The sequence below is a fragment of the Jaculus jaculus genome, chromosome 17 (assembly GCF_020740685.1).
Source record: "Jaculus jaculus isolate mJacJac1 chromosome 17, mJacJac1.mat.Y.cur, whole genome shotgun sequence".
Taxonomy (NCBI): Eukaryota; Metazoa; Chordata; class Mammalia; order Rodentia; family Dipodidae; genus Jaculus; species Jaculus jaculus.
This window is the reverse complement of record NC_059118.1, coordinates 30,322,421-30,338,064: the sequence shown is the minus strand read 5'-3', so window position 1 is coordinate 30,338,064 and position 15,644 is coordinate 30,322,421.

The window sequence follows — 15,644 nt, the reverse complement described above, 5'->3', positions numbered from 1 at the left end:
TCTGAGTAAGGTAGCAGCATAGTAGCAACCTAGGGAGGGAAATGAGCAGAAAAACAGCAAAATATACTCTTATACTGAAAAGTGCAGGTACATAAAGAATTATCAACCACAGCTGAAAAGCAGGAGAGACTGAGATCTTCCAACAAGCAGGAAACCAGCCAGAATCCCATGGAGGCAGCAGCAGCCCCAATCTGTTACCCACCTGGCTGGCACAGACCTACAGGAGCAGAAACCAGATGAAGGGATATTCTACTCACATCGGCCTCCTTGCAGAGTCAAGAAACCTGAGGGAGAAGACAGCAGGAACCAGCTGCTGAAGAGATCACAAATGGGACCAGCTGAGCAGCTCTGGTACAACTCCAGGCATCCTGCACAGCCTCCCAACCCCCAACTGCTAGTGACAAGACCCACAGGCAAACTCATCAACACACCCCTGCAGCCACATAACATCCACCACAGCTGATTAGAACCCCAGATTAAGCAATCCAACCAGGCTAACTAAGTCCACAGTGCAACAGAGAGGGACAGAGATAGGCACTCAGCATTAGTGAGATTTGAAGCCACCCCAAAGGGTAACAGGGCCTACTTACACAAAGCCAGGCACATAGGCCTACACTGGAAGTGCTAATCTCACCTTCAATGTCAGGGCAGGTTATGTGTTAGATTTGATTGATATATTCTTGGTCAGTATTACCATTCTCAAATAAGCTGTATTTTGATATAGACTATTGTTGCCTTTGACGCTGCCTTTGTCTTTTTCTTCTGTAATCAATAGGGGAATCCACTTCAGACCACAAATCCCAGTTGACAGGATTAAGGGTGAGGGGCAACACTTAACCTTAAGGACTTTGGCTTTATTAGATTAGCTCCTTGTCTTAATGCCCACTCTGTGCCAGTTTTGATTTAATATGTATATTGCTCAGTTGAATTTCAGAATTTGCCACTAATTTGCTCCACCCAGCTTTCTAAGATACTTGCAAAGCTGGCAAACACAACACCTAGGGTCACTTCTGCTGCTACTCTAGGAGCAATATATGAGCTACACCTGGCATCTAAACTCAGGACAAACTAAGAGGAAGGCATGAGTGGGAATGTCAAGACATTCCAGTACACTATGAAGAGAACAAACATAACATTCAGGGCATAGTAGAAAGAGAAAAAAATTGGTCCAAAGGCATAGTTGGTATTTTAAACAAAATCATAGATGAAAATTTCCTCCAAATAGAGAAAGTGATGCCAATACAGATACAAGAAGCCTTTAGAACGCCAAACAGTCAAAATCAGGAAAGAACCCTTCCCTACCATGTGATAATTAAACTACAAAACACACAAACCAAAGAAAATATATTGAAAGCAGTTAGAGAGGAAAATCAAGTCACATATAAAGGCAAGCCTGTTAGATTAACTGCAGATCACTCAACACAAACTTTAAAACCAGAAGGACTTGGAATGATGTCTTTCAAGTTCTGAAAGGTAACAACTGTCAACCAAGATTACTTTATCCTGCAAAGATATCCATCCAAATTTATGTAGAAATAAGGACATTCCACAACAAAATCAGGCTAAGGGAATATATGACCATTAAACCAGGTATATAGGAAATTCACAAAAGGATCCTCCATGCTGAAGAGAAAGAAAACACACACATAAGAAAATAGGAAAAAATAGAACACACTCAAATAATACTTAATATAAGAAAGTAAAGAAAAAAAACACGAAGAACTGCAGAATAAGAAGAATGGCAAAAATAAATGTATACCTTTCAGTAGTAACTCTTTATATCAATGGCCTCAATGTCCCAACCAAAAGAAACAAGTTTCAGACTGGGTTTAAAAGCAGGATCCTTCTATTTGTTGCCTTCAATAGATTTACCTTTCCTCAAGAGTCAGACACTATCTTAGTGTCAAAGGATAGAAAACAGTATTTCAAACAAATGGACCTAGAAAACAATCAGATTTCACTATCCCAGTATCTGACAAGATAGACTTCAAACCAACATAAGTTAGGAAAGATAAAGAAGTTCACTTTATATTAACTAAAAGAACACTCCAACAGGAGGACATTACAATTCTAAACACATATACACCTAACATGGGAGCTCTCATGGAATAGAAGGAGCATATCTCCATATAATAAAGGCTATTTATCACAAGCCTACAGCCAACATAGTAAATGGGGAAACTTGAAGCTTTTCCACTAAAATCAGGAACAAGAAAAGAGTTTCCACTATCCCTACTTTTATTTAATATGTACTATAAATCTTAGCTATAGCAATAAAGCAAGAGAAACACATTAAAGGGATACAAATTGGAAAGAAGAGATCAAATTATCATTATTTGCAGATGATATGATTCTATACATAAAGGACCCTAAAGACTCTACCAGCAAACTGTTAGATCTGAAAAAACACTTTTAGCAATATAGCAGGATGCAAAATAAAAACGCAGAAATCAGTAGTCTTCCTATATACCAACAACAAACCTGCTAAACATGAAATCATGGAATAACTCCCATTCACTATTGCCTCAAAAAATAAAAAGGACCTTGGAATAAACCTAACCAAGGAAGTGAAGGATCTCTACAATTAAGACATTAAAATACTCAAGAGAAAAATTGCACAAGACACTAGGAAATGCAAAGAGATACCATGTTCTTAAGTTGGAAGAATCAGTATTGTGAATATGTCAATCTTATCAGAAACAATCTACATATTTAGTGCAATACCTTTCAAAATTCCAGTGGTGTTCTTTGTGGAAATAGAAGAAAAATAATTCTAAACTTCATTTGGGAAACACACCAAAAAACCCTCGAATAGCCAAACAATTATGTTCCACAAAAAATAAGGCTGGCAGTATCACCATACCTGATTTTAACCTATATTACAGAGCCATAATAACAAAAACAGAATGGTCCTGGCAGAAAAACAGACACATAGATCAATGAAACACAATAATGGATCTAGATGTAAGTCTGTGCAGCTACAACCATCTGATCTTCAATAAAAATGCCATAATTATTCATTGGAAAAAAAGCCTCTTCAACAAATGCTGTTGCAAAAACTGGAAATCTATATAAAGAAGGATGAATATAGATGCTTATCTCTCTCCATGCATAATAATAAAGTCCAAATGGCTCAAAGACCTTAATATTAGACCTGAAACTCTTAAGCTGCTATAGGAAAAAGTACAGGAAACCATTTCACATACTGGCATAGGCAATAACTTTATGAACATAACCTCAGTTGCTCAGGAAATAAAACTACTTATCAACCACTGGGATCTCATGAAATTACAAAGCTACTGTACAGTATAGGACACTATAAATAGAGCAAAAAGGAAGCCTACATTATGGGAGAAAATCTTTGTCAGATATACATCTGACAAAGGACTAATATCCAGGATATACAAAGAACTAAAATTCTAAACAATATGTAATTAAACAATCCAATGAGATAAATGAGCTATGGAACTAAATAGAGAGCCCTCAAAAGAAGAAATAGACATGACCTATAAACACCTAAAAATGTTCTACAGCCTTTAGCCATCAGGGAAATGCAACTAAAAACTACTTAGAGTTTCCATCTCACTCCTGTCACAATGGCTATCATCAAGAAAACAAATGATGGAAGAGAAAGGAAGGGAGGAGGATACTTAATAGGTTGATATTGTATATATGTAATTACAATGATTGTAATGGGGAGGTAATATGATGGAGAATGGAATTTCAAATGGGAAAGTATGGGGGTGGGGAGGGAGGGAATTACCATGGGATATATTTTATAATCATGGAAAATGTTAATAAAAATTAAAAAAGAAAGAAAACAAATGACAATAAATGCTGGCGTGGATGCAGAAAAAGAGGAACTCTTCTATGCTATTAGTGGGAATGTAATCTGGTACTGCCATTGTGGAAATCAGTAAGAAGGTTCCTGAGACAGCTAAAAAATAGATTTATCATATGACCCAGCTATAACACTCCTAAGGCATCTATCCTACGGACTTGTCTCACTACCTTGGAGATACCTGTACATCCATGTTTATTGCTGCTCTATTCACAATAGCTAGGAAATGGAACCAGCCTAGGTGTCCCTCAGCAGATGAATGAATAATGAAGATGTGGTAAATTTATACAAATGAGTTCTATTCAGCTTTACTGCTGAATAACAAAATTATGAAATTTGCAGGGAAATGGATGGACCTACAGAGGATTATTCTTAGGGAGATAACCCAGGCCCAGAAGGCTACATGCCATATGTTCTCTCTCATACATGGATCCTAGCTACAAATGTATGGACTTATATGTGAGTTGAAATAAAACTCAGTAGCAGAGGCCAGTAAGCTAGAAAGGGGCTATAATGGAGGGAGGAGAGGAGATGATTTAAGGGGATGATATATATATATTGCAACTGATAACTGGAGGTGGAAAGGCCTAAGTGAGGTCAGGGGAAGAGATTGAAGGGGTGAAAGCAGGGTTAATCAAAATGTGAGAGGGTATGAAGAAGCCATATGGAAACCTACTTTTTCAGACAACCTAGATGCCATAGTTTGTTACCACAAAAGTTTCAGTGCTAGGGATGAAATACTTTCCAGTGAGTTGTTGGCCAGGGAGATCGCTGGTGACCCCTAATATTACAGGCTTTTGTCAAGGTTCTTGCTTCCCCACCATGAATAGGTAAGACCCTCTTGCTGGAGACTACATATGCTTAGGCTGCAAGGTCACTGAGAAATCTTGCTGGAGAGGAGCTGAAAACCTCTTTTCTGTGGACCAGCTGACACAAAGCTGGGGAAAAAGCTATACAAGATGCAGCTCTATGGGAGAGAGAGAAATGATCAGTGTAGATAAACAACAGTGGACACTGAAAGCCTTAAGTTTGGTCAGCCATGCCAAATGAGCCAATGAGTGAAATAGTGGCTTATCTGTTATGGGGGAAACCAACTACTCTCTACTTGGACTGGAGGCCCTGTACATGGGAGGGAAGACATGTCCAATACTGAAAACCTATGATGGAGGAGTTCATGAGCCCTAGGAGTGTAATGCCTGCTAGTGTCTGCCTAAATGCATATATTATGCTCACAAAACTGACCAGTAAGCACTTTTCTTAATGTTAACCCCCATATATACATGCTACTCTCAGTTGTGGTTACAGAAGCTTCTCCTTTCAGATGGCAGTGACCTCTGGGATAACTCAAAAGGTACCAAAGTCCAGGGAAGAAGAGACAAAGGAATGCTTAGCACTGAAGCATCTCTATCACACATTCCAAGGATCAGGGACCATTGTGGAAGTGGTGGCAGAAAGAATGTAAGAGCCAAAGGAGGGATAGGACTGCTTACCAGACATAAAATGGCCTGGATATATATGACCTCACAGTGCTTGGCACTACCTACACAAGACACTCCTAATAGGAGGGAAAGATGATGACATCAAAATAAAAGATTAATTTAGCAGCACTCGGGAGGTAGAGGTAGGAGGATTGCCATGAGTTCAAGGCCACCCTGAGACTCCATAGTGAATTCCAGGTCAGCCTGATCTAGAGTGAGACCCTACCTTGAAAAACAAACAAACAAACAAACAAAAAGATTAATTTAGAAGGGTAGGGGATATGCTGGAGTGGAAAGTAAGGCGGGAGGGAATAATCATGGTTTATGGCCTACAATTATGGAAGTTGTCAATAAATTTAAAAAAAAATAAAATTTAAGTTTAAAAAAGAAAAAAGGAAGGAGGGAGGCAAGGGTCGGAGGGAGTTTGTAGGAAATAAAGAAAGGGAGGGATATGGAGGGATGATGTGAGGAAGGGATGAAGGGAAGGAAGGAAGGAAGGAAGGAAAGAAGGAAGGAAGGAAGGAAGGAAGGAAGGAAGGAAGGAAGGAAGGAAGGAAGGAAGGAAGGAAGGAAGGAAGGGGGAAGGGAGGAAGGAAGGAAGGGAAGGAAGGCTTTTACAATCAGTCAGACCTTTGCTTAGAAATGTCAGGCAGTATCTCAATTCTCAGAAGACAGTTCAGTGGTCCTTCAGCTCACTTTAATCTGCTGTTGGGTATTATGTGATCATGTGGTCAAAACTTTCCCTTTCACACAGTTCATGTGAAATCCAGTTGATAATTTCAATTTCCTTTAATAGGAAGTTAACTGCCTCACAGCAATAAATCAGTAGAGAAGCATGAAGATTAACCTGCTTAACATTCTTCCACGGCTCCCCAGAGCCTACAGAATAAAGCCAGATTCTTTAAACTGACAATCATGGATCTTCAGAAGCTCAGCCTTACAAGTCTTTCTTGTGTCATTTCTCAATCCTCCCTACTTTACTCTCTGGCCCAGAGCATGATAAACTATCCTTATTTCTCTGGAAAAATCAAAGGTTCTGCATATACTCTCCTGATATATGTCTGGCAAGTTTCCACTCATAACTGTTAGTTACATATATCCACTTGGAGGGTTATATAATTAATACCAACAATACCCTAAATGCAAAAATAACCCATTTTCAGTGCTATATGTCTCACATCAACATTTTCCTTTCATCACTAATCTGTTAGTTATTAAAAATGGTTGATGGGGCTGGAAAGATGTCTCAGCCATTAAAGGTGCTTGCTTGCAAAGACTGCCAGCTCAGGTTCAATTCCCCATTCCTACATAAATTCAGATTCACAAAGTGGTACATGCATCTGGAGTTCATTTGCAGAAGCAAAAGTTCCTGGCATTCCTATTTCTCAAATAAATGAAAAAAATTAAAAATAAAATAGTTTACATCCTTAACTTCCATTTCTTTATCACCCTATGATTTTTAAAATCTTTTACAAACTTGCTCCTAGCATTACTCAACTAAAAAGCCACTTTAAACATCATCACTTGATACTTCTCAGAAGACAGTTTGGTGGTCCTTCAGCTCACTTTAATCTGCTGTTCTGTAGCATCTGATTATATAGTCAAAACTTTCCCTTTCACACACTATGTCAAATCCAGTTGATGATTTCCACATTTTGGAATTCTGACTTCTGATAATCACATGCCTCTTTGGAAACAGTTTCACAAAAACCATTTTCCTGAAGCAATGACACTGTTTATTTACCTGTCTTCTATCTCCTTCCTGTTCCTTCTCTGCCATGCAGTTTTCTTGGGTTTCTTGACTATTTCTTCAACAGTTCCTTTTCTTTCTCTCACTGTTTACCATTGATAAATTTCTTTCAAGCTGGGCATGGTGGCGCACACCTTTAATCCCAGCATTCTGGAGGCAGAGGTAGGAGGATTGTTGTGAGTTTGAGAACATCCTGAGACTCCATAGTAAATTCCAGGTCAGCCTGGGCTAGAGTGAGACCTTACCTCAAAAAATAAATAAATAAATAAATAAAGATAAGTTTCTTTCTTTGACTACTCTTTCTCTTGTTCCACGTTCATTCACTGACTATATCTTCCTCTAAGTAAAGATATTCTTCTGGGTTACTAAATTCAAAATAATAGCATTAAGACATTTCCCATTCTCTCAACTCAACACACCCAGTCTTTTGTGTGTGTCTAATTAACTATAGCTTCTCAGGAAAAGAGGAAAAATTTCAGTCCAGTAAAAAGGGCAGTGAGATAATTAAATATGCACTGGATAAACCTTAGATAAGATTCTTAGAATTGTCATTTATTCTTTTTGTGTGTATGTACTTATACATAAAAAAAGTTTTTTTGACAACTTCCATAATTATGGACAATAAACCATGATAATTACCCCCTCACCCTTCACAACTCCACTCTTCAGCGTATCCCCTACCCCTCTCAATTAGTCTCTGTTTTATTTTTATGTAATCATCTTTTCCTCCTGTTATGAGTATCTTGTGTAGGTAGTGCCAGGCACTATGAGGTCATTCCTCTGTATCTTCTCAGGATAGTCCCTTTTGAATCATCCAAGAGGTCACTGCCATCTGAAAAGATAAGCTTCTCTAACCAAAAGTAAGAGTAGCATTAATATATGGGTATGAACATTAAGAGAAGTGCTTGCCTGACAGTTTGATGAGCATAATATATGCATTTAGGCAGATACCAGCAAGTGTTAGAGCCCTACGGCTCATGACCTCCCATGCCATAGGTTTTCAGTACCCGGCATGTATTCCCTCATGTGGAGAGGGTCTCCAATCCAATTATAGAGCACTTGGTTTCACCCATAACAAACATAACACTATTGTACCCATTGGCTCATTTGGCCTGGCTGGCCAAACTTAAGACTTGCAGGGTCCAGTGATGACTTCTCTCTCTTCCATGGAGCTGCATGCAGTATAGCCTCTTCCAGCTTTCTGTTGGCTGGTCTTCAGGGAGGAAGTATTCAGCTCAGCTCAGGCAAGATTTCTCAGTGACCATATAGCCCAAGCATGTGGAATCTGTAGCAATAGGGTCTTACCAGCTATTCCTGGTGGGAAACCAATTATCTTGGCAATGTCCTGTAAAGATTTGGAGGCATCAGGAAACTCCCTGGCCAACAACTCACTGGAAGGTATCGAATCCCTGACACTTAAAATTTTCTAGTAACCATCATGGTTTCTGGGTGCATCATTTTCCAATAAAGTAGGCTTCTACATGAGTTATTCATATCCTCTTAGATTTTGCTTAACACTTCCCCCATTCCTTTACTCAAACTATTCCCCTGACCTCACTTAGGCCTTTCCACCCCTAGTAATCTGTTCTTTGGCTTACACATATATATAATACCATCTCCTTAAGTCCTCCCCTCTTACTGGCCTCTGCTACTCAGTTTTATTCCAACACATGTACAAGTCCAAACATTTGTAGCTAGGATCCACATATGAGAAAGAACATGGGGAGCATGGCTTTCAGTGCCTAGGTTACCTCACTAAGTTTAATCCTTTCCAGGTCCACCATATCATTTCATTTTTCACAATTTCATTTTTTTTTACCACTGAATAGAATTCCATTGTACAAACATACCACATCTTCATTATCCACTCATCAGTTGAGAGACATCTATGCTGGTTCCATTTCCTAGTTTTGTGATAGAGTGGCAATAAACATGGTTGTACAAGTATCTCTAAGGTAGTGAGACAAGTCCTTAGGATAGATGCCTTAGGAGTGGTATAGCTAGGTCATATGGTAAATCTATTTTTAGCTGTCTAGGAACCTCCACACTTATTTCTACAATGGTAGTACCAGATTACATTCCCACCAGCAGTGTATAACAGTTCCTCTTTTTCCACATATTTACCAGCATTTATTACCATTTTTTTTTCCTGATGATAGCCATTGTGGCAGGAGTGAGATGGAAACTCTAAGTAGTTTTAAGTTGCATTTCCCTGATCGCTAAGGATGTAGAACACTTTTCAGATGTTTATAGGCCATCTGTATTTCTTCTTTTGAGAACTCTCTATTTAGTTCCATAGTCCATAGATTTTTAGTTCTTTGTATATCCTAGACATTAGTCTTTTGTCAGATGTATAGCTGACAAAGATTTTTCTCCCATAATGTAGATTTCCTCTTTGCTCTAGTCACAGTGTCCTTTACTGTACAATAGCTTTCTAATTTCATGAGGTCCCATAGGTTGATTAGTAGTTTTATTTCCTGTACAAGTGAGGTTATATTCAGAAAGTCATTGCCTATGCCAACATGTTGAAGGGTGTAGTGGTTTGATATGGGTGTTCCCCATAAATTTATGTGTTCTGAATGCTAGGTTCCCAGCTGATGGCAATTTAGAATTAAAGTCTCCTAGAGAGAGTGTATTGTTGGGGGCAGGCTTATGGATATTATAGCCAGCTTCTCTTGCCAGTGTTTCACACACTCTGACTGTTGAAGTCCACCTGATGGTGCCACTCTGTGTTTATGTAATCAAACTTCCCCTGTCATCATGGAACTACCTCTTGAGTCCATAAGCCAAAATAAACCCTTTTTTCCCTCAAGCTGCTCTTGGCCTGGTGTTTTCTGCCAGCAACGCGAACCTGACTGTTACAGTAAAGTTGGCAGAGAGTGATGTTATTGCTGCTTAAAACATGACTGTGGCTTTGGCCTTTTGGAACTGGTTTTCAAGAATGAAGGACTGGGAGATTTGGTTTAAGAGCATGAGAAAGAGCTTTGCCTGGATTGGGCTAGAAGCAGTTTGTGTGAGAGGCTTGCTGTTATGCCCATGTCTTGAGAATCTGTTCAGGGATGCATGAGTAAAAATGGACTGGTGTGAGTACAGAGATGTGGCACAGAAAAAATGAAATCTTTGCACAGAAACTTCTGCCCATCCAGCTACAATTGTTTGAGATTACGACTATTGAGATTGGGCTAGCTAACTTGTATTGGGAAAACTGAAAGAATGTAGAGTCTTTGAAGGGGCCTGAATGCTGAAGGAGTGTCCTGTTTTTCAAAGTCTGCTTTATTCCCCCACTGGAACAAGTAAGAAATGCAGAAAAGAGAGGGTCGTTGAATTTGCAACATAGTCTTGTGTTTTGCAAATGGCCATGGGCAGTGTGAAGGAGGTTTGCTGAAATGCCTGCATGGAGATGATGGAGCCATGAGGATGAACTGTGAGTTGTGGTGGAGATCCAGTGGAGATGCTGAGACCACAAAATAGATGCTAAGGAGAGCTGCCAGCCCCTAATGAAGTTTTCCAGGACTGTGAGTAGCCTAGCTGGACGGGTAAAGTTGGAACTCCAGAAATGTGTTGCTGGTTACAATTATCAGACATGAAGACTTGTCATTGACTAGAATCAGTAGACTTGGAGCTACAGAGCTTGATGTTTGCTCTGTTTAAATCTTGTATGGGTTGAATAATTCTGTGCTATGCCCAATGTCATCTTTTGTAGTGTGAATGTTTATTTTGTGCCACTATGGGTTTTTTTTGGGGGGGGGTTATTTTTTGATATTTTAGCTCAGTTAAAAGACCTTGGATTATGGGGATGGTTGAACATCATTAGGATTGATAAAACTATGGGAGCTTTTAAAGTGGGACTGAATGCATTGTATTTTATATCATGGATGGTTATCAGTTTGTGGGGGCCAAAGGCAGAATGTAGTGGCTTGATTCAGGTGTCCCCCATAAACTTAGGTGTTTCAAGTGCTAGGTTCCAAGCTAATGGAGATTTGGGAATTAATGCCTTCTGGAGGCAGTGTATTGTTGGAGGAAGGCTTATGGGTATTATAGCCAGCTTCCTCTTGCCAGTGCTTGGCACACTCTCCTGTTGCTGTTATCAACCTGATGCTGGCAAGGAGGTGATGTCCACTCTCTGCTCATGCCATTGTTTTCCCCTGCCATCATGGAGCTTCCCCTCAAGTCTGTAAACCAAAATAAACCCTTTTTCCCACAAGCTGCTCTTGGTCCAGTGTTTTCTGCCAGCAATACAAACCTGACTGTAACAAAGGGTTTCCCCTACTTTTTCATCTAGCACTTTCAGAGTTTCAGGTCTGATGTTAAGGTCTTTAAGACTTTAAGACTCTTTGGACTTGTGCATAGAGAGATAAAAGGATCTATATTTAATATAGTGCTAGAAGTCTTAGCTATAGCAATAAGGCAAGAGACACACATAAAAGGGATGCAAATTGGAAAGAAGAGATCAAATTATCATTATTTGCAGATGATATGATTCTATACCCAGTTTCTGTAGGACTTTTACCATGAAGGGATGTTGGATTTTGTCATTTGTCTTTTCTGCATCTATTGAGATGATCATGTGATTTTTGTCCTTCAGTCTATTTATATTGTGTATTACATTTATTGATTTGCATATGTAGAACCATCCCTGCATCTCTGGGATAAAGCCTACTTGGTCAGGATGAATAATCTTTGTGATATATTCTTGTATTCTGTTTGCCAATATTTTGTTGAGAACTTTTGCCCTTATGTTCATGAAGGAGATTGGTCTATAATTTTCCTTTCTTTCGTTTTTTCTTATTCCTTTTTTTTTTTTTTTGGTTCTGTTTGTGTCTAGTTTTGATATCATAGTGATGCTGGATTTGTAGAAAGAGTTTGGCAGTAATCCTTCTTTTTCAAGTTTATGGAAAAGTTTGAGAGACATTTGTGTTAGTTCTTCTGTTAAGGTCTCGTAAAATTTACCAGTGAATCCATCTGGGTCTGGGCTTATTTTAGTTGGGAAGTATATATATATATACATACATATATATATATATATATATATATATATATATATATATATATATAAAACTACTTGGATCTCCATAATTGTTAAAGTTCTATTTAAGTGGTTAATAAATAAATAAATTTTGCTTTAATTCTGGTAAGTCATGTAAATCAAAGAAATCACCCATTTCTTTCAGCTTTTCAAACTTAGTGGAGTACATGTTTTTATAGTATGTCCTTATGATTCTCTGAATTTATTTTTTATCTGTTGTAATGGTGCCTTTTTCATCTCTAAATTTATTAACTTGTGTCTCTTCTTTCTTTTGGTCAGATTTGCTAAGGGTTTATCAATCTTGCTTATCATTTCAAAGAACCAACTCTTTATTTAATTTATTCTTTAATTTTTTAATTCTATTTCATTAATTTCTGCCCTAATCTATATTATTTCTTCCTGCCTGCTGATTTTTGGTTTGCATTATCATTCTTTTACAAAAGCCTTAAGGTGAAGTATTAAATTGTTTACTTGCAACCTTTCTAATGTCTTAAAGCTGTAAATTTCTCTCTTAGGACTGCTTTCATTGTGTACCAAGATTTTGGTATGTTGTATCCTCATCATTTGATGCTATGAATTTATGAATTCTTGATTTCTTCATTGACCCATTCATCATTTTGTAGTGTATTAATTTCCCATGATTTTGTGTATGCCCTATAGCTTTTTCTTGCTGATTTGTAGTTTACTCCCATTTTAATCAGATAGAGTACAAGAAATTATTTTAATTTTCTTGTATTTGTTAAGATTTGCTTTCTGTCCTAGTATCTGATCTATTTTAGAGTGTTCCATGTATTGTTGAAAAGAACATGTATTTTGCACCATTTGAATGAAATATTCTATAGATATCTGTTAGGTCCATTTGTTCTATGACCTCATTTAATCCGGATGCTTCTGTTTATTTCTTGCTGAGATGACCTGTCAATTGGTGAGTGTAGGATATTGAAGTCACCAACTACAATTGTGCTTGGTGTTATCTGAGACCTCAACTCTAATAGAATTTGATGAAATTGGAAGCCCCTATATTAGGTGCATATATGTTTACAATTGTAATGTCCTACTGTTGGAGTACTCCTTTAGTTAATATAAAGTGAACTTCTTTATCTTTCTTAATTTATGTCAGTTTGAAGTCTACCTTGTCAGATATTGAGATAGTGACACCTGATTGTTTTCTAGGCCCACTTGCTTAAAATACTGCTTTCCATCCTTTCACCCTAAGATAGTGCCTGTCTTTTATGGAAAGGTAAGTTTATTGGAGGCAACAAATAGACAGATCCTCCTTGTAACACAGTCTGCAAACCTATGTCTTTTGGTTGGGGCATTGAAGTAGTTGATATTAAGAGTTATAATGGAAAGGTATACATTTATTCTTGCCACTCTTCTTGTTTTGAATTTTTTTTCTGATTTTTCCTTTACTCTCTCGTATTATTATTTTAATATGTTTTTTTTTCCTGTTACCTTGTTTGTTTTTCTTTCTCTTTAGCATGGAGGAGCCTTTCATATATTTTCTGTAGAGATGGTTTAGTGGTCATATATTCCTTTAACCTGTTTTTGTTGTGGAATGTCCTTATTTCTACATCAATTTGGATGAATAGCTTTGCTGGATAAAGTAATCTTGGTTGACAGTTATCTTTCAGAGCTTGAAATGCATCATTCCAAGCCCCCTGGTTTTAAAGTTTGTGTTGAGTAACCCACTGTTATTCTGATGGGCTTGCCTTTATATGTGACTTTATTTATAGTTTATATGGAGGTGAGAGGTTATTTCCTGATTTTGTCTGTTTGGCATTCTAAAGGCTTCCTGTATCTGTATTGGCATCACTTTCTCTATTTGGGGGAAATTTTATTCTATAATTTTGTTTAAAATCCCAACTATGTGTTTGGACTGAAATTCATCTCCTTCTACTATGTCCTGAATCTTGTGTTTGTTCTCTTCATAGTATCCTGAATGTCTTGAAATTCTCATCTATGCCTTCTTAGTTTGTATTCTCTTTGGTGGATTACATTAGATATACCACCTGCTCTTCTAGTTTAGATATTCTGTCCTCTTCTTAAGCCATTTATATATCTTCAGGGTAGGAGTTTAAGGTGCCATATGTAGCTTTTATACTCCAAGAGTAACCACAGAAGTGACCCTAGGTATTGAGTTTGCCTGCTTTGTAAGTATTTAAGTAGACTGGGTGAAGTAAATTAGTGGCAAATTCTAAAATTCAACTCAAGAATATACATATTTAATCAAAATCAGTATATAGTATCTATGCAAGAGTTGGGATTAAGACAAACAGGTAATATAATACAACCAAAGACCCTAAGATTGTGTTTTGCCCCACACCCTTACATCTGCCATCTGGGAGGCTATTTCTGGTCTGAAATGGGTTCCACGTCTGCCATGGCCAAGTCAGACCCTGACCCCCAATAATAACAGAAGAAAAAGACATTGGCCCTACAAATCAGGAAACATCAAAGGCAACAATAGTCAACACCAAAATACAGCTTATTTGAGAATAGTATGGTCAACCAAGAATGTATCAGTCATATATTACACATAACCTGCCCTGATATGGAAGGTGAGATTAGCACTTCCAGAGCAGGCCTATGTACCTGGTTTTGTGTAAGTAGGCCTTATTACCATTTGAGATGGCTTCCAATCTCACTAATGCTGAGTACCCACCTCAATCCCTCTCTCTTGCACTGTGGACGCAGTTAGGCCACTTGTGTCACTGGATATGGTGTTCTGATCAGCTCTGCTGGATGCTGAGCAGCCTGGGGTGGATGAATGTCTCCCGTGGTTTGCATCACTGGTGGTTGGGGAATGGGAGTCTGTGCAGGATGTCTGGAGTTGTACCAGAGCTGTTCAGCTGGTCCCATTTGTAATCACTTTCAGCAGCTGCTCAGCTTGTCCCTGCTATCTTCTCCTTCAGGCTTCTTGACTTTGCAAGGAAGCTGGTGTGAATGGAATATCCCTTCACCTGGTTTCTGCTCATACAGCTCTGTGCCAGCCAGGCAGGTAACGAACTGGGGCTGTCCACACTTCAGTGGGATTCTGGCTGATTTCCTGCTTGCTGGAAGATCTGAGTCTCTCCTGCTTCTGTGCTATAGTTGATAATTCCTTATAACCTTCACTTTTCTGTACAACTTTGTGTTTTGCTCTTTTTTCCTCTGCAGGCTGTTCTGGTGTGGTTACTATACTGCCATCTTACCCAGAAGTCTTTGTCGTTCACTCTTGAACATTGTGACATGGATCATATTACATAGTCTATTTGGGTCTCAATTTCTCACATAAAAATTAGACAAAATAGTGCCTTCTTCTATGTGATTTGCAGTTCACAAATTGTATATTTCTGTGATGGGTACCTAGTGCATGCTTACTAAAATATATTTCTGCTATTGTTTTCACATCCATTTCCCTTAACCTTTGTGTATATGTATGTGTGTGTATATATGGTGTTTGTGTATATTTGTGCACATGTCTGCCACTGCACATGTGGAGGTCAGAGCATAAGTTTGGGGTGTAGGTCCTCACCTACTACATGGTTTAAGACAAAGTCTCTTATG